General features: G+C 47.9%; 1 long non-coding RNA gene across 1 annotated transcript; it reads left to right on the plus strand.

Moving 5' to 3' along the window:
- The first annotated feature begins 6409 nt into the window (after positions 1-6409).
- Positions 6410-11910, plus strand: LOC144168062 (uncharacterized). The gene is made up of 3 exons (XR_013322154.1): positions 6410-6724; positions 9233-9317; positions 11791-11910. It is a non-coding gene; the product is annotated as an uncharacterized LOC144168062 (long non-coding RNA).
- The last annotated feature ends 14527 nt before the right edge of the window (positions 11911-26437 follow it).

The following is a 26437-nucleotide window of genomic DNA, read 5'->3' on the forward strand; positions in this document are numbered from 1 at the left end:
CCGTCCCAGAGCCATCCTGCGGCGCCGAACAATGCAGCAGACGACGCCCGCCACCGGATATTCTCGCAGACGTCACCGAGCCCTTATGAAAATGAACTTTTCCTTTCTGTTTACTTTGTGCCTCCTGCATGTTGACTGTGTGGCCTTTCTTTTGACTTTTCCTTTGTGTTACCTCTAGGACATAAGCAGGCTGTGTACTTTTTATAGACTGTCGGATAAACAGCCATGATGTTTTACCTTTATATGTACTATGGTAAAGACCAAGTTTAAATTTCTATACGAAGATTTTATTTCGGATGAGAGGTATAAAACTTTAAAAATGATTTGCTTTCTTCTCTTTCTGAGTTCCGCAATGCTATTGCCCATGTGTGTACTCAAGGCAAAATGAAGTCAAAAGACTTTGGCCTGTTTCCCCTGTGTTGCCTCTAGGACAAAGGCTGTAAGATAGAACTTGAATTTGCTGTCTTAATTCTTCTGTGTGCCGTAATGCTGTTGCTTATGTATGTACTGAAGGCAAAATGAAGTCAAAAGACTGACTTATGTATTTTGTGTTGCCTCTAGGACACTGGGAGGAAGGATAACTATTTGTTGCCTTACATTCTTTTTCTTAAGATTGTGCTTCCTCAAGTAAACATAAAGTCGAGCATGTAAGCCTTAATTATACTCGAAAGGTTAAGTTTTTTGGCTTGGCTAGAGATGGTAAGAAACAATGCCGATGGTTTGTGGAAATTCTGCAGCACTGTATACGTTATTTCGTGCTAGTGAGGTCTGATAAATTCGCAGAATTAATATTACCAACTGGTACGTTTGTATGAAACAGTGGCGTAAGATGGATACATATTGAACGAGGCTGTTCGTAGTGCCTCGTCCTTCCCATTACGAAAAAAAATAGGAGGGAGAAGAATATACAGACCAGAAAAAGTAAAAAGAACACAAAAAGCCGAATAGAAAACGAAGCAATGAAAACAAAAACAGCCTAAAAAGTGCTTCCGATTGTCCTAGTCTGTTTTCCTTCAGGGTCGTTGTAAAATGGCTTATCCTTGCAACTAAATGCTGAAGCGGTGTACTGTTTTTTGGGGCAGAGCTTGCGGTAGAAATATATTGCGACAGAAAAAAAAGTGACACAGCCAGACGAGAGCAACAAGAGCAACAACAATGTCAAAATGTAACCTAAGGCAGAAAAACTTCAATTAAAACACGGTTAAAAAAAAAAAAAGAAAACCATAGATTACTGAGCGGGTTTCGAACGTCCGCCCTTTGAATCAGTAGGCGAGTACTTAACCTCCAAGCCACCAAAACAGTGCACGATCAGAACGTAAACCTAGGTCTAAATACTTGAGCTCACATAGTCGTGCTAAGCCTCCATTTGAGTGAATTGTTCGCCTGCGTGGATTTGACGCACGGAGCTTTTGTGTGCGTGCGTGCGTGCGTGCGTGTGCGTGTGCGTGTGCGTGTGCGTGTGCGTGTGCGTGTGCGTGTGCGTGTGCGTGCGTGCGTGTGTGTGTGTGTGTGTGTGTGTGTGTGTGTGTGTGCGCGCGCGCTCGCGCGTGTGTGTGTGTGTGTGTGTGTGTGTGTGTGTGTGTGTGCGTATGCGTGTGCGCGTGTGTTTGCGTATGTCTGCGGGGAATAATTTTTTTATCCGGCCGTTCTGTTTGTGAAAAGCCCACAAACAGTGAATGGTGAATGCTTGGACGCTGAACAAAACACAAAACAGTCAATCTAGATGTAGATGACGATGATAATAACTTCGTTTGTTAATCCATTTTTATTCGCTTTTGAGTAGCAACAACTTACGACAACAAAAGACGTTGCTCGCGTCAAGAAAATATACTGCCATTATATATATGTTTGCTATTATCAACTTTAACAAAATACTATAATGGCGTCTGCCTAGTTTGCTTCAGGGGTGATGATGAAGAAAGAAAGTAACTGCTAAAACTCTATAACTGCTAGATAGCCAACTGTAGTAATAAGTCTAGTCTAGGCTAGCGTATATGCAGTCATTGTTCCGGGAGAGTGCGGGAGAGGTTTTTCGCACTTGATCTCACCCCCACTGCTCTCTGCGCATGCGCCGCGTTGCTATGGCAATGGAGGCGCGTCGCCTGCGTCGTCTGCTTCCTCTCCGCCGCAGCTGCGCTCCGCGGCGCCGAAGTCAAACGGGAGCGCGCGGCACGCCGCTCGTCGATGCGCGCCGTCGGCAACGAGAAGCGTGTAGCCGCGTATGCGATCACGATGGAAACAAAAACAAAAGCAAAACAAAGAAAGAAAAGAAGAAGATTCGAACGCGGAGATCGAGGCATTGGGCACATTTTTCTCAGCCTAGCAATGAACAGCTGATCTCACGATCTCAGTGCTTTCGTCAACTGCAATAGAGAATGCTTCAAACTCGTGGCATCGGTTGATCAATCCTTTTTCAATGTCTCCACTGATCTCGTTAATTCTCTGGGCGACTGTGTTTGGAGAGAGGCTTATTTTCTCGAATGTCTTTTTCATGCTGGGACAGGTAGCATCAGCCACTCCGAGCAGGCACTGCTTCACGAACAGACCTTCAGTGAAGGGCTTGGATATGATTTGGCGATAAGCTCAGAAATGACGAAGCTTGCCCTTGCCGTTTCGTCTCTTGCTTTGGCAGCCTTTTTGAACAGGTTTTGCTGCTTTCCCAACGCCGCCTTCAGTTGAGTCACGGTGTGCTCGCGAACGCTGCCAGTAAGAGCACCATACATCTCGTGATGGCAAGAAATGAAGTGGCGTCGAACATTGTACTCCTTCGGCACAGCCACAGTCTCGTGGCAGACTAAGCACAACACATTGTCTCTTGATTCCGTGAAGAAATAAGAAAGTTCCCATCGCTCCTGAAAGCACCTCTTCTCGTCTTCCACTTTGCGTTTTGAAGACTGCTTGGACAACGACATTGTGACCCGTTAGACTTCCACAGCAGAAACCTTCGTCGTTTGCAGATCTTTCAAAAAACAACAGGTCAGAAAGACACTTGTCACATTTACGGAGGCGACAGGCGCGTAGGAGCACAATTATGTAGTGCGCTCTATCATGAATGATCTTTAGTAATGATCTCAGGATCAACACCGACGAAACAAAGGCAATTCTATTTCACCCCCGACATAAATATTTCACATTGCTTCCCATTCATATAGATAATACCGAAATCGAAATAGTAGCGCATTTCCAAACTTTAGGTGTATACTTTTCAGAGCATATGTCCTGGGATAAACACATCAGTTACCTAAACGGGAAATTATCGGTTGTGACTGGCTGTATGCTGAAACAGCTACTTTTATTTTCCCATATCTGTTAATATCATTTTGTACAATGGTCTCTTTTCATCTCTATTGAATTATGGCGTATTAGTGTGGGGCACTACCACTCTTCAAAACATAGGAAAACTACTCCTTATGCAGAAACGAGTTATCCGAATTGTAAATAAAGTACCTCCGCTATTCCATACAAGTAGTCTGTTTCATGACCTTAAAATTATCAATGTAAAATCCATTTAAGTTATCTCAGAACTTTAATTCAGAAACAGCCAGAAACGTTGGCACAATGGCCGAACTTGCGAAACTACGAAAAAACGTCATTTCTTATGCAACCCGCAGTCCTAGAGCAATGGCAAGTTGACACGTGCCGCACAAATTATGGAAAGCAAATGCTGAAATTTTGCCTCCCTTCAATGCGAAATCGACTTTATTGCGAACATGGAACTGATATTTTTACAGTCTCTTTTATAGATCTGCGTAACGCGTTTTTGTAGTTGTCTCATAGACCTCCTGTATTTTTTTTTTCCATTGTATTCTGTTTCTCCTTTGTTATCAATGACATTTATATGTTGCTGCAATCCCGGATTAACTATTGTTCTTAGCGTCACACATTATGGAATGCCTTACTGACCTCCTGGTGCACACAAAAATCCTTTCCCTTATCTAGTCACTATAGTACGGTCTCTGTTCTTTGTTGTAGTTTTTTTTTTGTTTTACAAAAGTGGCGCTCTGCTTCTGTACGCGAAAAACATGTAATTGCTTTGTTGCCAATATGAACACGGCCTCCCTTGTGCCATGTAGGGGGCACGGACCTCTTACAAGCCTTTGTATGGCTTTTTGTCTGTGCCTCCAAACATCCTTGATGTTGAAATAAACTGAATTGAATTGAATTGAATTGAATGATTGACTTGGGACGCCGCTACCTTTCCCAGTGCTGTCAACAGGTAGCGAGTCGGAGGATAAGCGCTTAGTTTTCAGTCTCTATATGGGGCGTTTGATGTCTGGAAGTACACAGTTTCGACGTGCAATGTGCAGTCTTTTCCTCAGCAGCGCGATGTCGCTCTCTTCCAGGCCATAAATAACGCTGCGACCCGCCCCTAAACGCACGTGGGCGCATTTTGGAGTCCGAACCCAGAATCCGACGTGTGGCTGCGCCCTTTTCGCCACATCTGCAGTTAGGTATATTTTTTCACAGCTTCTAGTAACATAATCCATGTATGCGCATCTGGTCATGGGACGCATTTTTGTCTTTAGCAAAGAATGTATGCTTTGTTTTACCTGTCCTGTTTTTATTTGATGAATATATTGTTTCTGGGACACGTGTTATCACTCTCATAGATTTACTAGAGGACACAATCTACGCTCTCATTCTGGTTTAGTACACTCTGTTCTGGTTTAGCAATTTCGAGTCAGGAGCAGTTTCCTATTTTGATATGTGTTCCTACACTGTGTACCCCATACGTGTATATTCAACAAAACTGGTGTTAATTGTCGCATGTAATAAATATGTCCTGTGCTTTTTTAAATAAATGAATGATTCATGGATCCTGTGCTATAACCAGCCTCCCTTTGTCATTGAAGCATGGCATAATCCATCTCAAACGATCAGGGCCCGAACAAAAGAAATGCTTAAGAGGCCTTGCCGTTTTCTACGCAATGATGGCACGTGTATTATATTTTTATTATTGCGTAATTTTTGGCAACTTTAAATTCACGATGTAAACACGCCTTGTGCGGTGCATGAACGCGTCTGCTTGAGAGCGTTCGCGTTACTTGATGCCGAATTCTGCTTTGTGGGGTCTGTGAAAGAACCGAAAAACAAACACGGGATGAAGCTTCTTTCATTACGTGGTTCATCTTTCCCGGCCTAATGAAAAAAAAAAAAAAACACTGCGCTTGCGGAAGGCTTTCAACCCTGCAGTTGCGCGTAACCTTTGCCCTTATAAGTGCAATGCACTTCTTAAGCGACCCTGAACCAGCGTCCACCGGCGATGTCCGCGCACGTGGAGATGGGCGCGCGCAGCCTGGCCGCTGACATGGCACATACCAACGTGGGGGATTGGCCAGGAATCTCCTCGTCTTCCTTGGCAACGGGGGGAGACGGGCGCGCGCTGCCTGGCCGCTGACATGGCACATACCCACGTGGGGGATTGGCCAAGAATCGGGCGTGAGAAGGGCTAATGCACCTGCTTAAAGGAGTACTGACACGAAATTTCAAAGCTGAGATCTGCTCTAGCAATCAAGTACAACGACAACACAAATAGGTGTCTGTGAATAAATGCATCTTTCTTTCTTTGTAGTTGTGTGTGTGTGTGTGATCTCTCTTTCGCGAACATTACCGAACCGCGCAAATTCAACTCGTGCATTCGCACTTTCACATTCTTCCCCTCGGGGAAATGCGGGGAATTTTTTCATTCGGGTTTTCCATAAATAGTTAGTAATGAAAATATTTATTTATTTATTTATTTATTTATTTATTTATTTATTTATTTATTTGTACAGCAAGCCTCTATTTAGGCCCAGCACAGGAGGGTGAACAGAACAACTTCGACAACAACAAAAAGACTGATCAACACGTACGAGACTAGCATCGTCCCGGACAAAGGAAGCACATCAAATACACAGCTTACAAAAGTTGATAATCTGCGTAAGAAGTTCTGAAACAGGCGCTACAAGGATGGGATGCACAGACAAGGGCGACGATTGTATCAAGTGACCCATGCTAGCGCCGATTTAGCTTAGTCATAACCAGCGCATACGACACGAATCGTGAGATCAGCTGTTCATCGCTGGGCTGAGCAAAATGTGCCCAATGCCTAGATCTCCGCGTTCGAATCTTCTTTTCGTTCTGTTTTTTTTTTTTTTTTGGTTTTTGTTTCCATCGCGATCGCATACGCGGCTACACGCTTCTCGTTGCCGACGGCGTGCCGTGCGCCATGGAGGCCGCGCGCTCCCGTTTGACTTCGGCGCCGCGGAGCGCAGCCACGGCGGAGAGGAAGCAGGCGGCGGAGGGGAAGCAGACGACGCAGGCGACGCGTCTCCGTTGCCATAACAACGCGGCGCATGCGCAGAGAGCAGTGGGGGTGAGATCAAGTGCGAAAAACCGCTCCCATTGTTATAGGTGCGCAAGAAAAGACGTGGTTGGTTCGCCTCTGGTTGGTTCGTTGTGCGTGGTTTTGGTGGTTTGTTTTCGATTTGCTGGTGTTACGTGAATTACTACGTGCTCCTCCTGCCGTAATATTACGTGTTAGTGCTCTTGTGCCACCTGAAACATCGTGAGTGCTGGCAAAGCGTCTGTGTCGTCGCCGTACTGCGCTGCTGTAGCAAACGCACATCGAGGTCGCCATTTGACAAAATACCTGACAAGTTGTGCGTGCCTACGTGAATCAAGAGTCTCTACTGCAAGTTCCAGTCTGTCGACGCGACGTGTGAAAAATGCTGCGTGTTCTGCCGTAAGTGATTGTTTATCGTGGTGCATGTTAAAATTTTATTACGCGTTGCCGCAGTGCTGTTTTGTTAAACGTGTTGAGTATATTCCTTGGTGTTCGGTTCGCCGCGCTTCTTTTATTGTAAATTACCGGCTGCGTCGGCGCGGTCATAATGAGCTTCCAGGAGCGGCGGCCAGTGTGCTGTGGGAGTGATCGACCCCCTTGCCATTGCCGGCAACGAAAATATTATGCTGACGGCCCAGCGGCCGCCGCTTGGCTTGGGTGGATTCGACGCTAAAGCTTGTTGCATGAAAAAAAAAAAAAAAAACTGCGTTAATGGTTGTAAAACAAAACGCCCACTCCCCGATTTTTTTTTAGGAGGCAGTTGACCCACAGTATATTTTTTTACAGGACGTAGGCAGCTTAGCATTGTTCTAACGGGTAGTTTTCGTTTACGGGTAAAGAAATGCAAGGAGGCTGCATTACATTTGTAGTTATCATGCGTAAGAGTTGCATATACGTTGAATTTTCAACATTTAAGCATTGCTAGCAACTTTATAAGTAGTACCACATGCACAAGGTCTTTAGGCAGTGAACATTTGACCAGATAATTGTTTAGACGTCGCAGCTTGAAAACATGCTGTTCCAGCCTGCATTGCTGGTGCAGTCACAGGGCAGCTTTCACTGTTTTAATGCAAGAAATTTTTCCACCTTCCTCCTCTCGTTCTGCAGGCTAGCCAATAAAGTTGTCTCTCTCTCTCTCTCTCTCTCCACCTTCCTAAGCTCATCCAGCATCGTCATGATCAGACAGAAATTCTTGTGTGGTGTGACATTATTTGTAGCTGGCTTGCATAAATTGTGTTGACTGTAACATGTTGAGCATGGGTTAAACGTGTTGATTCTTACAAATATGCATGTGATGGGGTTACAATCACGGTGCGAAAAAAATTAAACAGGGCGTGGGCTTGCCACCGTGCTCCTTCGCCATCCTGTTTTTTCGTTTCGTCAGCATTTCAACTTGCCTACCCCTTGGAGGTATTGGCACGCTGAGACGTACACCATGTGCCTCAGAGAGAATTGTAATGGCGCCATGAAGACAAAATACAAGTTTGTATTATTCGAAAGATTTCGTGTGGTATGGTGCCCCCAGCACTTGTCCAAATGCAAACGATGCTTTATTCACTGAGAAATTCATTAATTGAAGCTAAAATTTTGGTTTTCCCCCTAAATCTTGCATTTTCAGGCTCTGCAATGACATCACAGGAACCGACCGCTCTGCAGCCGATTGGGAAACCTTCTTTACCGTTAGTTAACCTATATGGTGCCACCATACCGTGGCAAGCCGCTTTCTGCTTTTGTTTTGTTTTTACCGTATTTAAACGTGGCTTGTTTTTGTTCAGCGAGAAAATAATCGTTTCGTGAAACATAGTGCTCGCTCCACAAATATGGTCACGTAAGACACCGTTGCTTGTGTCAATCGGCCATTGTTGTCCGAGACAACCCCAACGCCCCGCAGTCCTGTGCAGCTAAACCAAGCATAGTGCACGCAGTACCAACAGCAGTACGCATCGGTACTTCTATGCTTACGTGTGCTTTCCTAACCTTTACTGTTGGTCCCACCATTCTTACTACTGTAAAAAGAATGTGCCCTAAATTTAAGCGCAAATAGTTCGTTCGGCAAGCTTATAGCCTCTGCCTAATTCGCGTTTGCTGTTGCCGCCCTCTGCTAACTGCAGAGCTGGCTGGTATGACATAGGTTCTGTTGCGGGAAATGAGCTAGTGGGTCGCATGGCCATTTCCTTTGTTCCTAATTTGTAGCTTATTTGAGTGGAGTTTATGTTAAAAATGATGTCACCATGATTCTAGCAACGGAATCCTTTGAATGAACCAAACTTGTGTTTTCTCTTCATGGCTCCTTTAAAAGCCGTAACCACGTTTCGCACCCTCTGGACCAGAGAATATGCTTGCACAGTGGAAATCTGGGGCCACAGATTTCTACCACCTAGGGATATTTAATAGGCTTAGTTTAACATTAATTCAGTGTAAGGATGCTTCTGTTCCTTTAAAGTATGGCTGAAAGCCTTGTAAGGATTGTCATGTATGTACAGTGCTCACGGATTGAAACGCGACACTGCAAGTGCGTGGCCTGCGCTACATGCAGCGCCGCCAGTGGACGCCCGTGGAAGCTAGGTGTTGCATTGTGGTATACCACGAGGATGAGAGTGTTTTGACCATAAGCTTGCTGCTTCCGGTTGCCAATAAGCGGGGCAGTGGTTCCCCGCAGCGACAGCGGTGCGCTGTCAGCGACAGCGGCGTCCATGGACGGCGCTGCATGTATTTGCGGCCACGCACTCGCAGTGTTGCGTTTCAATCAGTGAGCACTGTACTTATTTTTTAGCTTGAAAGAACTGAAGGTGCCTTTTTTGCACCTACAAAAAAGAAATTCTGTCATGTCCTGTCAGAGCGAGTATTTCACGGCATTATACCGCATATTTACGGCTTGTTTACTACTTGAACTTCCATTTTTTACAGGGCCAGGTGTTTGACATGGAGGATGTACGTTGTGAGCTACCAGAAGAATTGGCTGCCTCCTGTTTCTATCTATCCTGCACGACCTGTAAGTGGAGTTCATTACGGCTGTGAAATGCATGAAAATCTCGATTTTGAAGGCTGAGAGAACATGAAAACATAGAAAACCATTGTGGCATTCTCGTGGTACCTTAGTGATATTAAGACATAAGAACATTGCAGAGATGGGGCAAAAAATAAGGAACCGATGAGGGTGAGAAACTTCCTGGTACCTTTCTTATTTTTTTGTCGCATCAGGGCTGCGTCCTTGCTCCATGAATTAATCAATAACGACTTTGTCACCCTTGTTCACTGTGGTAGTTGCGTGGTGCCCACAGACAGTGTGTGGGGATTTTTCTTCTACCGCCTATTACAGATGAACTAGATCTTTAGACTTCTACTCAAAAGTCATATTATGGATTACATTACATGAGTGAAACAATTCCATGCACCCAGAAATATAATTTAGGTTAATTCACTTCAATGCCCTAGATGCAACTTGTGCCTAGCAGTGAAAAGGGTGTAGTGCGTGCCTTTTAGCCACTGTGTTTCATGTAGTCTCACTGGCCATCGTAGCCCCCCCCCCCCCCCCCCCCCCGAACAGCTATTTACTCTAGCAAATATAATGATGGTCCTAATTGTAGAAGGGTACCCGCCACGGTGGCTCAGTGGCTAAGGCGTTGCGCTGCTGAGCACGAGGTCGCGGGTTCGATTCCCGGCTGCGGCGGCTGCTTTTCTGATGGAGGCGAAAAGCAAAAACGCCCGTGTGTACGAGATTTCGGCGCACGATAAAGATCCCCAGGTGGTCAAAATTAATCCGGAGCCCTCCACTGCGGCGCACCTCATCGCCTGCGTTGCGTCGGCGCGTTAAACCCTACAATCAATCAATTGTAGAAGGGTACTCAGCAATTGAAGAAAGAGCTGTGGGGGGTTCTGGTTTGTGTATCAGACTTTGTTTGGAATATTATTATGTAGCCATGGATAATGCAGGGTTTTTGTAAAAATATAGATTATCGGAGCAAACTTGTGCTCCGCAGTAAACATAAAAAAACACAAACCTCGAAGGAGTCAGCAAAGGGACGTGCATGGATGAGCGTTGGCGAATTGAATGCTGCAGGGTTTCTTTTGCACTCATTCATTTAGATCGAGAACATTTTCAATAAAAAACAGGAAAAGCTAGGATAGGGATCGCAAAGCAACACCCTTTCCATATCAAACAGGACTGCTGGTGCAGCATACAAAGGAAAAAGGGGAAAAAGACGGTTCCCTTAAAAAAGGATAAGATTGCAGGGTGTGGCCAGGTGCTTGTAACAAAACATTTTGTAAACAAATCAAATGGCGTGGTTGGGGGCAATATTATGATGTTTATAGTAGGAAAAACCTGCATTATTTCCGAACAGTATGAATGCTCTGTGTGCAAACATATGCAAAAATGCTTGTGTGATTTTAGCATTTGAGTGCACGTTACAGAGTAGTCAGCTCAAGTTACTGCGGTAGCTTTCCTCATTGCTGGTAAGCATAAACCCTGAAATTAAATTTGCTGTATTCGACCGCTTTAACCCTTTCACTGTCACTGATGTCCTGGTTTGTCTTCGAATTTCTCCTCCACGGTGTCACTGACATACCGGTGCGTTTTCTGTTGTGCGTTGAAAAATTCGTGCCATGGTGCAAAGTTGGCGCACCTGCACTGTGTGCTATCTGTCAAATCTTTCTAGTAGCTTGTATTTTAACAAAGTACAGAGCGACCACGCCCAGCTTTCGCTGCTTGAGGGTCACTCCGTGCACTGTACATCTGTTAGGATGAGTGACCACGTGGCACGCGTGCAATGATGGGTGCAAGTGTGCTATCCACCACGTTTTTCTAGGGTTGTTTTTTATATCTGTTCCTGTGTCTGCTACCCATCGACACAAGGAAATACAAAAAGTGAGGAGCCAACCTAGAGGTTGGTCAGTTCATGGTGATGTACATTTTGCTTTTTGTAAGCAAGCACAGACAAACAAACTAGACAATGCAAGTGCTGTCTCGTAAACGAAATGCACAATAAAACTGCTGCCTTTATAGGTTCCAAAGAACGCGTAGACACAAGCAACTACTCACGATGACAACTGATCAATGCCTGTCTTAGCATGTTCATGCAATTTTATGTTGCCTTCCCTGCCCCCCCCCCCCCATATTGCTTTGTTCCCACAGTGCTGCTGCAATAATCTCATCTCAAATGTTCTTGCGAGGCTGTATAAATGCCCGTCATGAGGAGGCCATGAATCTAAACAGTACTTAGTTCTGGGTTGTGTTGCCTATGTAACAGTATGTCATATTTGATGTTCGTAAGCTCATTAGTTAATTTATGTGGTCTAAATTTTGTGGCTAATTTTGCAACCTAGAAGTTGTACCTTCTCTTTCAGGATACTTGGTTCAGTTTTGTATGGGAACACTCCTTTATATTTATAAGCATAACCAGCAAATGTTTGAGACGTGTTTGTTTAAACCCCTTCATATGCGATCAATGCGTTTGTCATTTCAGGTTCAAGCGTGGCAGTGGCTATCCCGTCCTGTGAGGGGTAAAGATGAGGCGACACCTGGTGTGGCAGGCGGCAGCAGCACGTATGGATCCAACCTGAATAAAATAGTCAGGTTTGCAAGAGTCGTGTGATTCATGGGATTTTCGTCGGCTTGCTCTTACAGAAACAGCTGCAGCATGAAACAGTGACTGTGGAGCTGGCTGACATTTTCTACATGCAGCTGGCTGTTGGGCGCTGTTATTTCACAGCAGGCAAAGGGCACTCAAAAGGTGGAAGCTTGTGGGATACGTAGAGGACGGAAACATAAAGGATTCTTGGAGGACGCAGAAAGTCGGTGGCGAAATTTCAATACAGGGGACACACAAGGGACGAATGCGGTCTGTTGCCTTCAAGACATACAGGGGACACACAAAGGCCGTATGGTGTCTGTGTTGCCTTTGGGAGATAGACTGGACGCATGGAGGACGGAAACACACGGGACACTTGGAGTACGCAGAAAGTCGGTGGCGAAATTCCAACACAGAGGAAACACACAGGACGCACGCAGTCTGTTTCCTTCGGGACGCAGACTATCTTTTGACTGGACATAGAAATTTTCATAAGGGAGAAGTGAGGCATCATGGGCAGTCACGCTCGCGTGGTGCGAGGAGGTAGACATTGATTGATTGAACAACTTTTTATTTGCCCAGATTTGTCGCTTAGCCGTCGGTCAGGAGTCCTTGGTCCCTGGCGGCGGTCATGGCCATCTGGACGAGCCGGGTCTGGATACCCGGGTCGGAGCTGAGTAGCGCGGTCTCCCACTGCTCCTTCGAAGTTATGCTGAGTGCAGGCTGCCCTGCCTTACTGCTTTGCGGGTCATTTCTCCGGAGAGGACAAGACCATACCATGTGATGTAGGTCAGCCCTGTCACCGCACGCCTTGCATTTATCTTAATAGAGCCCTGGATAACATCTGCTGTAAGCCACTGGATTGGGGAAACAATCTGTCTGCAGCCGTCGCCACGCTACTGACTGCCATTTGCTCAGTGTCTTGTCTGGGGCTGGGTATTTGGCCCTTTCCAGTCTATAATGGTCAACTATGTCTCTGTAGGACACCAGCCTGTCCCTTCCTGACCGTCGTATCGAGTGCGCGTCTGTGTCAGGAGTTTCGACATCGGCTCGGTCAATGAAACCTCGAGCCGCGTCATGCGCACACTCATTCCCGGCCAGACCAGAGTGGGCCGGTGACCATATCAGTTGTATTTTGCCGTCCCGCTCCATAGTCAAGCCGGATTTTAGAATACGAAACGCCTCGGGTGAGATGCAGCCCCTCGCATAGTTTAATATTGCCGACTTGGAGTCGCTTACTATAACTTTGGTCTTGGAGGACGCGACCATTGCCAGGGCAATGGCCACCTCCTCGCCAACCTCCGGGTCCGTCGTCCAGACCAAGCCGGAGGCGATGCAATCGCCCTGTCCATAAAACGAGGGGAATCACGGCGCCGGCGGAAATGCAATGTTTTGGTTTTGAATAACTCCAATAATATTCATCGCCTGAACAAAATTCTTGAAGGCGGTGATTACCAGGACATTGATTTACCTAAAAATGTGCACCCATGAGTCAGTAAAACCTCTTTCAGTGCCCCTTTAAATGGTGGGGTAAACAATGCAAGTTACGATCTCACACGTAAACGTTCAAACATCAGCGCGTACTGCGCTCACTATGCCGGTTTAGCTGCACAACCGTCCAATACGGTGCGCATGTGGGTCGGTTGACATGGTGCGCATGTAACTGTCAGTGCCAGCCTGATTACCGTGGCCGGATTTCTCGGGGACATGCATGCCAGTGCGAAAATCATCCGTTTTTTTTTTGGAAAGCCGTGTTTGCCTGTCTTCGTGATGTACTGCTCTCGTGACAAAGGGGTCGTAGAGAAACAGAAAGTTCCTAATTTACTGGTGAGGTCAACCAAACTAGCAGCCCGACTTGCTACCACAGATGGGGGTGAAAGTGATATACGAAGATAGCTCACGTACACATGACTGTTCCAATACACATACACATGAAACGTACACACACAATCAAGCGAAACAAAAATTTATGCGAAATTTTATAGGTCACTGTCAAGTGCAGTCATCTGAATAAACGTTACAAGCGGCATTGTTGAGCGACATGCCGTTGATGTAGTGAGTCACGGCCCAAGAAGGTCCCAAAGAGAAATCCGTGTGGGAACATGAACGGTTGAGCGCCAGGAAGGTCCAGCTCCTCTTCGATTCTTCCGCGCTTGGCAGTGCTGGAATGCTTGGTGCCAGGCGAAATGTACCCGCTGTCGTCGAATCCTCCGAGCGACACCGCTCGAGAACGGCGAGGATGGATTGGGCTCGCTGGTGTGTTCGAGAAGAGGCGCCTCCAGCGCCGTTGTTGGAGCTTTCGAGGAACAAGTCGAGGGTCACGTCCAGAAGCGATCCATTCGCGCTGGTGTCACTGATGGGCGTAGACAAGGAGGAAGCGCGGCCTCCTACCATGGCAGGGTGTAGAAAGACCATGGGGACGGGCTCGTCGCCGCTTGCTGGCTCTGTACTCTATGCCTGTCCGGGGGTGGCCACGGGGACGGGCTCGTCGCCGCTTCCTGGCTCCGTGCTCTCTGCCTGTCCGGGGGTGGCCACGAACTCGAAGGAGCAGCAAACCTGGTCCACAATGGCGCAGGGAAAGCCAGTGAGCTCACGTGCGTCCTTTCTTTGTCGTCGTCGCAGATGCTCGTGCGTGGCGCTTACATCCGGGGTGGCAAGAGCTTCTTCAATGTACATTAATCATCATCACCATCACCATAATTTATTGTATCCTTAAGGGCCCCTTGCGGGGTATTACATAAGGGGAGGGCAAGTACAAAATTCCATAATGGGTGATGGTTGGTGGTGCAGGCATACAGGTGAGGCAGGTTCATAATGAAATGGCAGCAACATATGCAAATACACATGCATAAAGGAACTGTAACAATTAAGAAAAACTAACAACAACTGTAGTTATCTGCGATTAACTGTTTGAATACTAAAATGTCACGTCACGTTCGTTGACTATGGTTTCGGGCAGGTTATTCCAATCCTCTGTGGCTGTAGGTAAAAACTATTCGTTACAAGCGTTAGTTAACTCGTTCATTAAAAGGTAAGTCGTTCATCTTTACCGAACTCACCATGCTACCGCGGCAGCTCGACCGCCACGGTCGCCTTCTAAGATGGAGTTATGTTACGCAATCGAAGACGAGGAAGATGACAGTGGCATGTAGCGTCACGCACGGGCACCTGCGACGACGACGAAGCAGGGTGGGGCACGCTGCCTGGCTTGGAGCAAGCTCCACCGCCAAAGACGGCCAAAGGGGTCGTTCAAATTGGCCAGCCAAAGCAGTGCATAATGGTCGGTCACAACCTTGAATGGTTTACCATACACGTATGGCCAAAATTTTGAAATGGCCCATACAATAACGAGGGGCTCTCTCCCAGAGACTGAGCAGTTTTTATCTTCCTTAGACAGACCACGGCTGACATAGGTGATTACTTTATCGCAACCGCTATACGTTTGGACGAGGACGGCACCAACGCTGATATCACTGACGTCCGTGTGCATTTCGGTTTCGGCGCTTTCGCCGAAATGAGCGAGCACGGGTGCGCTTTGAAAACGTTGTTGAAGCTAAATGCTTCCTATTTGGTGTTTTCCCACCTGAAAGGGGTGCTATCTTTCGTGAAGAGCGTGAGTGGCTCTCCAATGCGCGTGAAGTTTGCGACGAAGAGCGGGTAGTACGCGCACAGTCCGAGATATCTTCGCACGCCATTCTTGTCGTTCGGTCGTGGGAAGTTCGCTATGGCTGAAGTTTTCGCCGGGTTGAAGTTTTCACTGGCTTGAATGGCTAGTGTTCGCTGAAGTTTCCAACCTTGCAAGGTGTTCGTCGAAAGTTCAGGCGAATACCACAACGTCGTGGAGGTATACGAGACAGGTGTGCCACTTCAGGCCAGCTAGCATGGTGTCCATGACTCTTTGAAACGTTCGTGGTGCCGTGCACAGCCCGAGCGACATCACCTTGAACTCGTAGAGGCTGTCCGAGGTTATGAATGCAGTCTTCTCTCGGTCTCTCTCGTGCACATCAATTTTCCAGTAGCCCCTTTTCAGATCCATCGATGAAAGCTACTTCGCATGGCAGAGGGGGTTGAGGGCATCGGCGATTCATGTAAAGGGGTACACGTCCTTCATGGTGATTTTGTTTAGTCGCCGATAGTCAACGCAGAACCTGAACGTACCATCTTCGAAAGCGAAGCTTTTTACCTCTACCTCACATGGGTTCTGTGACGACCGTTGGTGTCAACAGAAAATTCCCGCGAACAAATAAAATAAGTTACTGGCACCACCAAGGATCGAACCCGGAACGAATAGAGAAATGGAGCGAGAGCCCATTGTCTTACCGCCCGAACTCTGAGCCCACGCGGAGACGGGGGAGAGAGACGGTGTACCCATCGAGAAAATCTGCCGGTTTCCCCCGTGCGTTCTCGCTGAATGCCCAAGTGATAACGTCACACTGCCTCTCCCGCCGCTGTGCGCTCCGTCCGGGGCGCGTATTCCCAAACCATATCCCGTAGGGGCCCAGGCCGAACACCCTCTTCAAACGGCGACGTCACAGCGTGACGTCACTTTCTCTTCGAGCGCGACTTCATGCGACGTGGATTTTTTTTCTCGTTTTGGGCGGCGGCCGATGGTTTCGTTCCGTGCGCGAGGCTGGGCTGAGGCGCTGGGGAGCTGACGCACGTTTAGTAGAAGTTAAAGGCCCAACCACATGCAGCGTACTTTCGGCGTTTTCTCGCGTGGCGACGTGAGCTGACGCGCGAGCAACGCTGATGTCTACGCTCGCCAGATATCCGTCGACGCAGCGCGAGAAAGCAGCGGAAAGCTGGCAGCGGCGGTAGGGATTCACGTCCTTCTCGTGCTTTGGGGTCATTCCTTTCAGCAGAAGAGAATCAATTTCTTTTTAACTTGGTGTTATCGGCTGCCTTGAGACAAATTGCAAGCTATTTCTGTCTGTTCGAAAGCGCTCATTCATTTGTGGCTCGTTTGGTTTTCATCGGTGAGATCGGGAATTTCCGGTAGCTTTTTTTTTAGTTAAATAAGGGAGCTCTGGCTACGTCGCTTGTAGTATTAGCATGATGGGGCTTGGCTGCAAGATTGGTGCGTGACGACCACGCCTTATCAACGCCAAAATGCTAGCGGCGCATGCCATTCCGTTCGTTGCTACCGTGGCTTGCGTAGGGAAGACCGAGGTTTTGCGATAGCTGATCTTGACTCCTATAAAGGGGCTGTGGTTGCATCGCTTGTAGAATAGCATAACTGCCCTCGGATCCAAGATGGGTGCCTAAGGAGCAAGCGTTACCACGTCTCAAAGCTCTCAAACATGACCAAAGCAAATCACTCGACAACATTTGTTGGCAGCCTCTGTTAGGGTACCGAATTCTTGGGGCCCGCGCCTTCCCCTGGCGTGGTCGAGCGGTTGCGCGGTTGAGTGCTGGCATTTTGTTTTGGAAGTCCATGGTTCGAATTTTGGCGAAACGTCGTTTTTTTTTAAATGAGGGTTTCACGGGCTTTTCTTCTCTTTTTCAAGCTATACAAAGGGGGCCATAGTTCCTTGCCGTTTAACCTACAAGTGACGTTCGACGATACCCTCAGTATCAATATGCTTTGCTCACACTTTGAATATACCATGAAGCTGCAGTCGGTACATAACATCAAGGTTAAATCAAGTAGCAAGTAAAGTTGTGCTAAGTGCGTCTTCGTTCATAATCCTATCTTACTTTGTTCAGATTTGACGCTAATGACACAATTATAAAAACGGATCAACACGCTCGCTGATGTTAACAGCAGAAGAACGACCGACGTATACGCGTGTGCTTTCGACCGATTGGGAGCAAACGTTCTGCGCTTCGGTACGGAATCCAAAAGACCACCCAAGATCAAAAAATTCCCCCGCATTTCCCGGAAGGGGCGTATGAGGAAGTGCGAAGCACGGGGTGATGCTATGAGGGGGAGTCTCGACGAAGACGCGCGCGCGACTAAATGCAGAGCCGAGCTGAGCGAGGAGACTGTAGCGAGAGAGCACGCGCGCGCCGACCCACGGAGGTCTGGCCGTTTATTGCTGCATATCACGGCCGGACTGGAGCAGCGGCGAGCGCGCAAAAAAAAAAAAAAAAAAACTGCGCGCCCGCCGCTCCTCCAGCCCGGCCGTGTGCATATATTGGCGGTGAGATCTTTGAGTGGCGCCCCCTGGTTCTGACGTCGGCTTAGGGATTCGCGCCGCTGTCGTCTGCTACACTCCGCTAGTGAGGGGCAACAGTGCCTGGGCTAGAAATCGCCCGCTTCATTGCTGTAGTGCGTTAAAAAGCGTATTTCTAGCGACTCAGTTATTTTGCCAGCTTCTGACGCATCTGAATAAATTGAAGCTGAATCCCCCACAAGTTTGCAACACACGAAGAGATAGAGAACAACTTTCTTCAGAGTATCGGTCAGCAGATCGTGTGTAACTCGTCCTTTCTTGCTTATTCGCGAGGATCAGCGATCAGAGCTTCTCGATAAGTATTCAAAATGCGTCGGCTTCCCTGCAGTATTTTTGAGATGCTCCTATGAAGACTCAACAGTCTAATACTACGTACCAAGCAGCGGCCTCTACACGCTCATCGCACAGCAGGAAATAAAGCGGCTTTCTTCAGTTTCTTTTCGTTGTTGTCTTGTATCGGATTAATGTTTCTTGCTTTTTTTTCTGCCCAACGCATTAATTTTTCTGCGCCGTCACCAACTTCTTATTACGAGGTTTCGGGATGTTTGGGAGCCTCACAAAGGTCGTGTGGATATTTCCTTCATTTTGTATGGCATACATTCCCTTCCTCACAAATTGGCTTTCATTACGGCTGCATGCAACAAGGTGCATATCCGCAGCGTGCTTTGTTTATTCACATGCAAATACAATGAGAAGGTTTGTGCTACGCCATCGCGATCGCGCCCTAAACAACGTAATCCACAGTACTCGAAGGCGGCTTTTGTGCTCCGAATTTCTACCGTAATTATATCGTTATCATAACAAACTGACTGTCAACTCGAACAATGATGACATGATTACGGTGTTTAAAGCATGATATACTCGCTAACTAACGTAATAAATAGTATACTTGCATATATTACAAGACTCGAAACCGAAGAAAAATTCCAAATAGCTCTTTATTGCTTTTCAACGCTTCCAGGCGCGAAGAACAAATCCTATTCTACTCGGGATGGCGTTCTATGATTTGAAGAAAATTACTTTTACTCTCTTGTCCTGGACTGAGGACCCGGCCCACTAACCAGATCAATTTAATTGTTACAAATTTTTCCCCTCCTCCCCTTACTCCTCCTCCTCCTCTTGAGTGCAGTTTTCCTATAACGCATATCCGAATATCGGGAAGATATGGCTGTGCAAAATGTTCCAAAATATCCCTCCAGGTCTTAACAAGCATATATGTGTTACTATAAATTTAACGAAGACGTGACTCGTTTTGCTCAATAAACCTCCATACTGGTTAGATGCCTGGTATAGAATCACCACGCGCGTATATACACACTGGGTTATTTGGAACTCAACCTAGTTTTTGCAGTCTATAGTGCATGTCGGCAAGGTTGCAAAAACTGCTTTACCTTACATATGATTACCAGGAATCGTGATGCCTTCTGCCAAAGCCGACAGCTCTGAAGGCCTAGAATTTGTTTTGGTCTTCCATTTTCGCTGTTGTCGGTTATTAGCAGCTGACTGTTCCTTTTGTTCGAATGCTTACATGAGAAGCTGACGCCTAGCTCCGACTCTTCGCGCTCCGCACAAGACCGGCTTCGCAAGGAATGGGGTGGCGCCGGCAATGTTTCTCCCGTAGCGGTATCCAAAACTATACTTTAATTGACACCATGAGCTAGTGTATGCGATTTTAAGCCTATTATTATGATAAAAAGTTGCCCACACGCCAATTCTGGTGCGGACAAGCATCAGACGTTGACCGAGCGCAAAGAAACAGCGGGGAGAGCGATCCTGAGTGATGCAGACGACAAATGCGAGAATCCCTAAGCGGACGTCACGGAGGCGCGCTTCGCAGCGCCGCCTGTGTTCGCGCTCCCCGCCAATAGGGGAGTATGCCGCGCCGAGCCAGGTGGCTGAGAGAGAGGAGGCGCGGGCGAGCGCGACGAGCTAAGGGGAGAGGGCAGCGAACGCGCGCAACGGCGCAGCGGCAGCCGAGCGAGGGGAGAGGAGGCGCGAGCGCGTGACGTCACGGCGCGCGGAAGGGGAGGGAGGCGCGAGCGCGTGACGTCACGGCGCGAGGAGCGGCGAGAGCCCGCGCCGTCACGTGGCGTAGTTACGTCACTGCGCCGTTGCTACGAACGCTCTCCCTCCGCTCTGCGCCGAGCGGGATTCACACGACGGAGAAACCCTCTCTTTTTGGCCCGCGGGACCCGCTCCCGTGACCGGTTTTAGGCTCCGCCCCTCGGTGGGGATAGCCCGCGGTGGCTCCGCGAAAGAAAATGCCTCCGCGTGTTTTCGCTCGACGGCGGTGGCCCTCGGCGGGGAATGGAACCTGTTCCTCGGCGCTGTCGTCTGCTAGGCACTCCGCGTAGCTCCGCACGTGTGGATGCGCCGCCACGCCGGATAATCCGGTCACGTGCTGTTGACGTCATATATCCGTCCGCCTCCGTGAGAGGGTTTCTCCGTCGTGTGAATCCCGCTTAAGGGCGAGGCGGGCGGACGGACGGACGGCGGCCGACGCGGGAGTAGGCCCGACTAAGAAGTGCTTCGCACTTAAAAAACCTTTTCGTCTTCACTGTAATGATCGACAGTGTTCGCTTTCAGGAACGTAAACAATGACCACATGTACGTGAAAAGCGTCCGCCTGCGCGCGCATTTAGAGCAACGCGCCCAGCGCTAGCTTAACTGGACACAGGATGGAAGACGAGCGTCTGCAGGCTCGCAAGAAAGTGCGGAGAGTGAGAAGCGAAAACAGGTATGCAAAGGTATTCTTCGTGCTTGAAGCTTCCCAGCGCGTACGTCATGCTCGCGCACGGAGCGAAACCATCGACCGCCGCGAAGCAGCGTGACCACAACAGACCAAAACAAATTGTTCTTTTTACTTCAACGAGAGTGCTTTCCAGAACGTATAGGTACGAAAAGGTTAAAGTCCCGACCACATGGACGCGAAATCCGCGTCGCGCGAGCGTCCTTCGGCGGCAATGCACAGACACGGGCACTTTCAATCGCGATTGAAGTGAATCGCGATCGAGTTTTCGAACGCGCTCGACGAACTTACTGGGTATTCTAGGTCTCTTTTTAGATGCGACGCTGAGAGCATCTCTTGTCGGCGGCCCTGTCCTTCCTGCGTGCGTCCGTCGTCATCGTCGGCGTCCGCACTCTCCTCCGCTCGCCCCCTCTCCTCTCCGATAGCGAACACTCTCTCGCGAGGGGCATTGGATTGGCTTGGATTGGATTGGATTAAAGTGGATTGTGTTGCGTCATAGCCGCGGCAGACGCACTGGCGCCGGCGCGTGCCCAGGTGAGAGCGAACACTCTCTATCAACATCTGCGGGTGTGTGGCCTAGCGCGCTCTCACTCCGCCGGTGGGCGGAGCTGCGCGCGGTGCTGCGCATGTGCAGTACTCTCTCTCCCCGCGGTCTCCTCTCCTTCGGGCGCGCTGCGCATATAACCGGTGTGCCGCTCTCCGGCGGTTTCGGTCGACGGTTGCTCTCTGCTTGCGCTTGAACCCCCCTCAGCGTCGCATCACACCAGGGTTACCGTGAGGGGAGGTGGGCGTAATTTTTTTTGTCTGCCTCGAAGCAGCTTAAAGCTGCTTGGAGCAGCTACGAAGCAGCTCTTGAACCGGAAGTTACGTAGAGGTCACGTGAAGAAGCAGCTCAAAGCTGCTCTGAGCGGCCAGCGATCCGCCGCGGCGGGCGTACTGCGGAGGAGCAGACGATTTGTCGTCTACTCGTTTCGGGACCTCGTGCAGGGAGGCGCTCAACAATGCGAAGTTAGAACCCTGATAGTTATTATTTGGTCACAAATTATGACAACGAATAGTTTTTGAAAACGGCTGTCAAAATAACTACAAAATTTCTCAGTTACGTCACGAAGCGTTGTCGTCGCAACCAAACGCGCCGTTTCGGCGTGTGCGTGACGCTGTTTTCGTGCATATTCCTTTTGCGGCTGAGCACATTTTGTGAGGTATGCACTGGCGTGTCAAAATGAACTGTTCACCTCCCACTGCCGGTATATTTTGGATATACTCGACTCCTATGGTGACTGCGACGAAACGGTGGCGTACCTTGAGGAGAAATTTGCAATACGGTATGCAAACCGTTACAAAATCACATGGCATTTGCTAATGACATCGTTCAAACGTTGTCATTTATATATACGTACCGGCAGACGCGAAAACCTAGTGCACTTTGTTTAACACCTGTGCGACGCCTTCATCAAAAGACCGCGGACACACCGGCGTCTTAAGGTCAACTGTAATCGCTAACTGCCAAGGAACAGCAGACAATCCCGCCATTATCCCACTGAGTAGATGATCAACTGACGCCAGAACAAGCGAAAACGCCAACAAGACCTGAAGTGACCTTTGCATGTGTCGTCTGCTCGCACGTCGTCTGCTCGCCTTTCTTTCGTCTGCTATCTGCTCCTCATCAGCGGCGAGAGCAGTTTGTGGCAGTTTGCGGCAGCTCTGTGCTGCTCCCTGGTGCAAATGAAATACGATTCGGCAGCTCCGGAAGTGGTGGGCGGGGCCAACGCGGACGCGTAGCCAACCACTGCGGCCGCGCGAGAGCGAACAAGAAACACGTCCTCGCCCCACGACGTCCGTAGCCAAATTGTATTTTCCGTTCATATAGAACAAATCGGCAAGCTACCGTTTGTCGCGATTTTGGGAAGCTCTCTGTAATTTGCGGAGTTTTCAGATAAACTACAGATGCGCATATTTTGTATTTCCAATTATGATATATCGAACAATTTGGCGATCCCTGTTGAGTTCGATATATCTGGGATCGACTGTATACAGCACCTTGCAGCACTTGATTGTTAAAGAGACTAGCCTGCTAGTATTTAGTTCATTTAAGGGATTGATGTGCACATGTAGTTACTTTTGCCCAGGGGCGGTCGTCAGATTGTGGAAGTTCGCAATCATTACACGTAAATTTTTATTTAAAAAGTTAGATACCCCCACAGTGATATTTAAAAAAGCATTTCGTAAGGTAGGAGGATTTTCTTAAAATCAGGATTCCAGAACTGACAGGGAATACCATCTCCTCTCCTAGGTATTTCAGGCCTAAGGTAATTAACAGAATGCGAAGGTAGAGATTCTCGCCGATTTTTTTTTGTGTGAATACTGACTGACAAAAAATTTTCAACTTGATAACTGTGGTGTTAGGCTCGGAGATGACATATTGCTCTACAATTTGATTTGCGTGACAATGGGTCGTCCTTCGGGTGGCCAGGGCCAGAACTTGGTATTATTCAAGGTTCATAATATGGCAGCATGACTGGGACAAATAGCGAATTTTTAGCATTGGCTGTGTCATGCATGGTATTGATTAGTTTTTGGATATGACTTTCAACGCCTTGTTTTTGGGGGCGCTTGCTATGTTTCTTTTTTTATTAGGTTTTGCCTCGCGTCATTCATACATATCCCCTGTTGCCCCCGATATTCCGCGGTATACATTAAGAACCCACCGACGAATATGGCTTACCCGAGTAACTTATTCTACACTACAAGCTTTTACGATCATCACTACTGGGGCGGAAATTTAAAAAAAAAAGCGAGCGCGGTAGTGGCATGCAAATATACGTATTCGTGGTTTGGGGCGTCGCTTTGAGGGTCAAATGAAAGGTGAGAACCTTAGGGAGGGGCTTTGTAACAAGGGCCTAAAGTGACGCGCAGTGCCCCCTGCCGTTTCGCCTATCGCTTTGCGCTCTCGTTACAATGTTCCTACCTAAGGTCTTCATTAATTGATTTATTCATTAACCTGCCGACGCAACGCAGGCGATGAGACGCGCCGTAGTGGAGGGCTCGGGAATAATGTTGATCTTTTGGGGATCTTTAACGTGCTCCGAAATCTCGTACACACGGGAGTTTTTGCTTTTCGCCTCCATCAGAAAAGCGGCCGCCGAGGGCGGTAATCGAACCCGCGACCTCCTGCTCAACAGCGCAACGCCTTAGCCACTGAGCTACCGCGGCGGGTCCCTAAGTTTTTCACCTTTCCGTTTTCCCTCAAAGCGACGCCCAACCCCAGAATAGATGCATTTTCGTTTCACTACTGTGCTGCTTCAAAACGACGCCCGTTGTTTTTATAATTCGACCCCTGGGCACCAAACCTTCTAACGATATGGCTGCTCTGCCACCACCTGGCTGCTCTGCCACCACATCCGACTTTCGAAGACGAGATTACCTCTGAATCCTGGACGTCTGCTGTGACCAAGTCTCTATGAAGAATAGAACGTGGGGCTGTAAAACATTATTTGTTAAAAAAACATGAATTTGTTGTCTCCGCTGTGGGCTTTACGTCATACTATTTTTGAAGTCGTGTTTCCGAGCCACTGCACCTCGAGACATCAAAACCGCTCGTCGAAACACCGGGTCATGTTATCTCTACTCCAGGGTTGTTCACCGAATCTCAAGCTTAAACCTTTCCATAAGATTGGAACCTGCCAAATGCGGCGTTTTTTTAGTGCCTTTTCGTTTTTATTCAACATACTTGGCTGTAGCTTCCACGCAATTCTTGAACGTCTCTAAAATATTTTGAGATATTGCGATTTGTGATCCTTTAAATCTTTTGACGCACTGCAAAATTCGGTCCTGTCACGAAATCAAATAACATCAAAAATAACATACTGGGGGGGGGGGGGGGGGGGGGTGGAAGGATGCACTTCGTAAATTCCCTCCAATAAGGCAGCTGTTTCAGCGCATTGAATATGCTAAAATACCTATTTAACCTTTTCTGTCAGTTATTTTCCATCCTTTTGCAGCTTCTCAGCTGCGCCATTAACCCGAACATTGTTGTAGAAGCTCGAGCCTGTCAAATAAGTCGTCAAGTCCCAGCCGGAAGCTCGTATACGCGATCATTCCCCCCCCCCCCCCCCCCCCCACCAAACTTAGATGTAATCGCCGAAGTTTTATCCGGTAATTTGCTTGACAATACGCCTAGCGTTACACAATATGATGCCTAACAATTAAAGGTATCCGCAGATTGGCGAGTAAATAAGCTTGACATCGTTAATTGTCGGGACACGTAACTTTGAGCTTACCATCAACAGTAGCACATACGCGCATGTGCGAATTGGCCACCATATTCGTGCGGAATATTCCTGAAGTTGGGCATAACGTAAAGCTGTGAGGTCTAACGACGTTAATACGTACCCGGAGTTTCCCGTATAATGAGCTTGACATGGCTTTGCAAGTCGTTAGGCTCAACGCTATAAGTACCTACCATTAAGCCTAACAAGGGCCTTAACACACGCCATGCAGAAGTGTATCGATCTACACTTAACATTGTATGCTCCGCTTCATGCAACTACCGATAGTCGCACACGGATACCTGCAGAAGAGTATATACTGGCGTAGTTTATTAGACAACGCTTACACGCACGATTTCCTTTTTTTCATTTTGCGCAAGTGCAAGAACTCACACGGCATTGCAAATCCACCGAGCACCGCAAACCAAATGTACTGGCCAACGCGTTATCCGGCATTTTCGCTTTTGATAAAGTTCTGAAATCTACACGGAGTGCTAACATAGCGCTCAACGCACGCGATCGCTGATGCTGAAGCCAGATACCAATGCTCCGACTGAGCGGATACGATCCCGTAAACAGCCGGGACGGTATTGCAATCTTCACAGCCTACATCACCTGCGGGAGATCCAAAAGAGACGTCGACATCTTATTACAACAACACTTTTCATGGATAAGACAATAACGAGACCCACTAATGGTTTTTACGGCCACTTGCGAATCACGACAAGAACAACCGATTCCGGAATTTAGTATTGGACAACTTGAAGCGTACGGGCTACAGCGACCACAGTGAACTGAATATAGGATGTGAATCTTCTTTAGAGTTGACTTTGGCAACAAAGCGCTGGTAACTATTATTACTCAAAAGCAACAAAGCACTATACATATCCTCCATCACCAAGTCTAGTGATGTTGCGGCAGCTTCACTGCTGGATCACTTTCCAAAAGCGGGAATGACGGACGTTTTCTGGCAAGTTTTTCGGTGCTCGGGATGATTATGAGACTACGTTTTAGGAGGTCACCCTGTCAGTGCTATAAATTGATGACACATTTTTAGGGTTTTATACACTTTATTCTTATTTCGCACGTTTGTCTTCCTGTTATTTACTCAAATTTTAAATATTTCCCTCCGCTATTTTTAATTTTGCGTGCGCGCATTTGCCTGCGCGCCCGTGCGTGAGCTTGCGCATGCCGTGCGTGTGTAGCTCTTCTTTCAATAGTACGTGGACTAGTTGTTGGGAAGGAGCATTACTAGAGTCCAGACATGCCATGATTAGAAATCTATGTGCTAGTTAAATAATGTTCCGCATTGAAAGACATAGGTTGTATAAATGCAAGCGAATGCGTCG

This window comes from Haemaphysalis longicornis, unplaced genomic scaffold (assembly GCF_048455015.1).
Source record: "Haemaphysalis longicornis isolate Haplotype H1 unplaced genomic scaffold, Haemaphysalis longicornis Haplotype H1 scaffold_1, whole genome shotgun sequence".
NCBI classification, from domain to species: Eukaryota; Metazoa; Arthropoda; class Arachnida; order Ixodida; family Ixodidae; genus Haemaphysalis; species Haemaphysalis longicornis.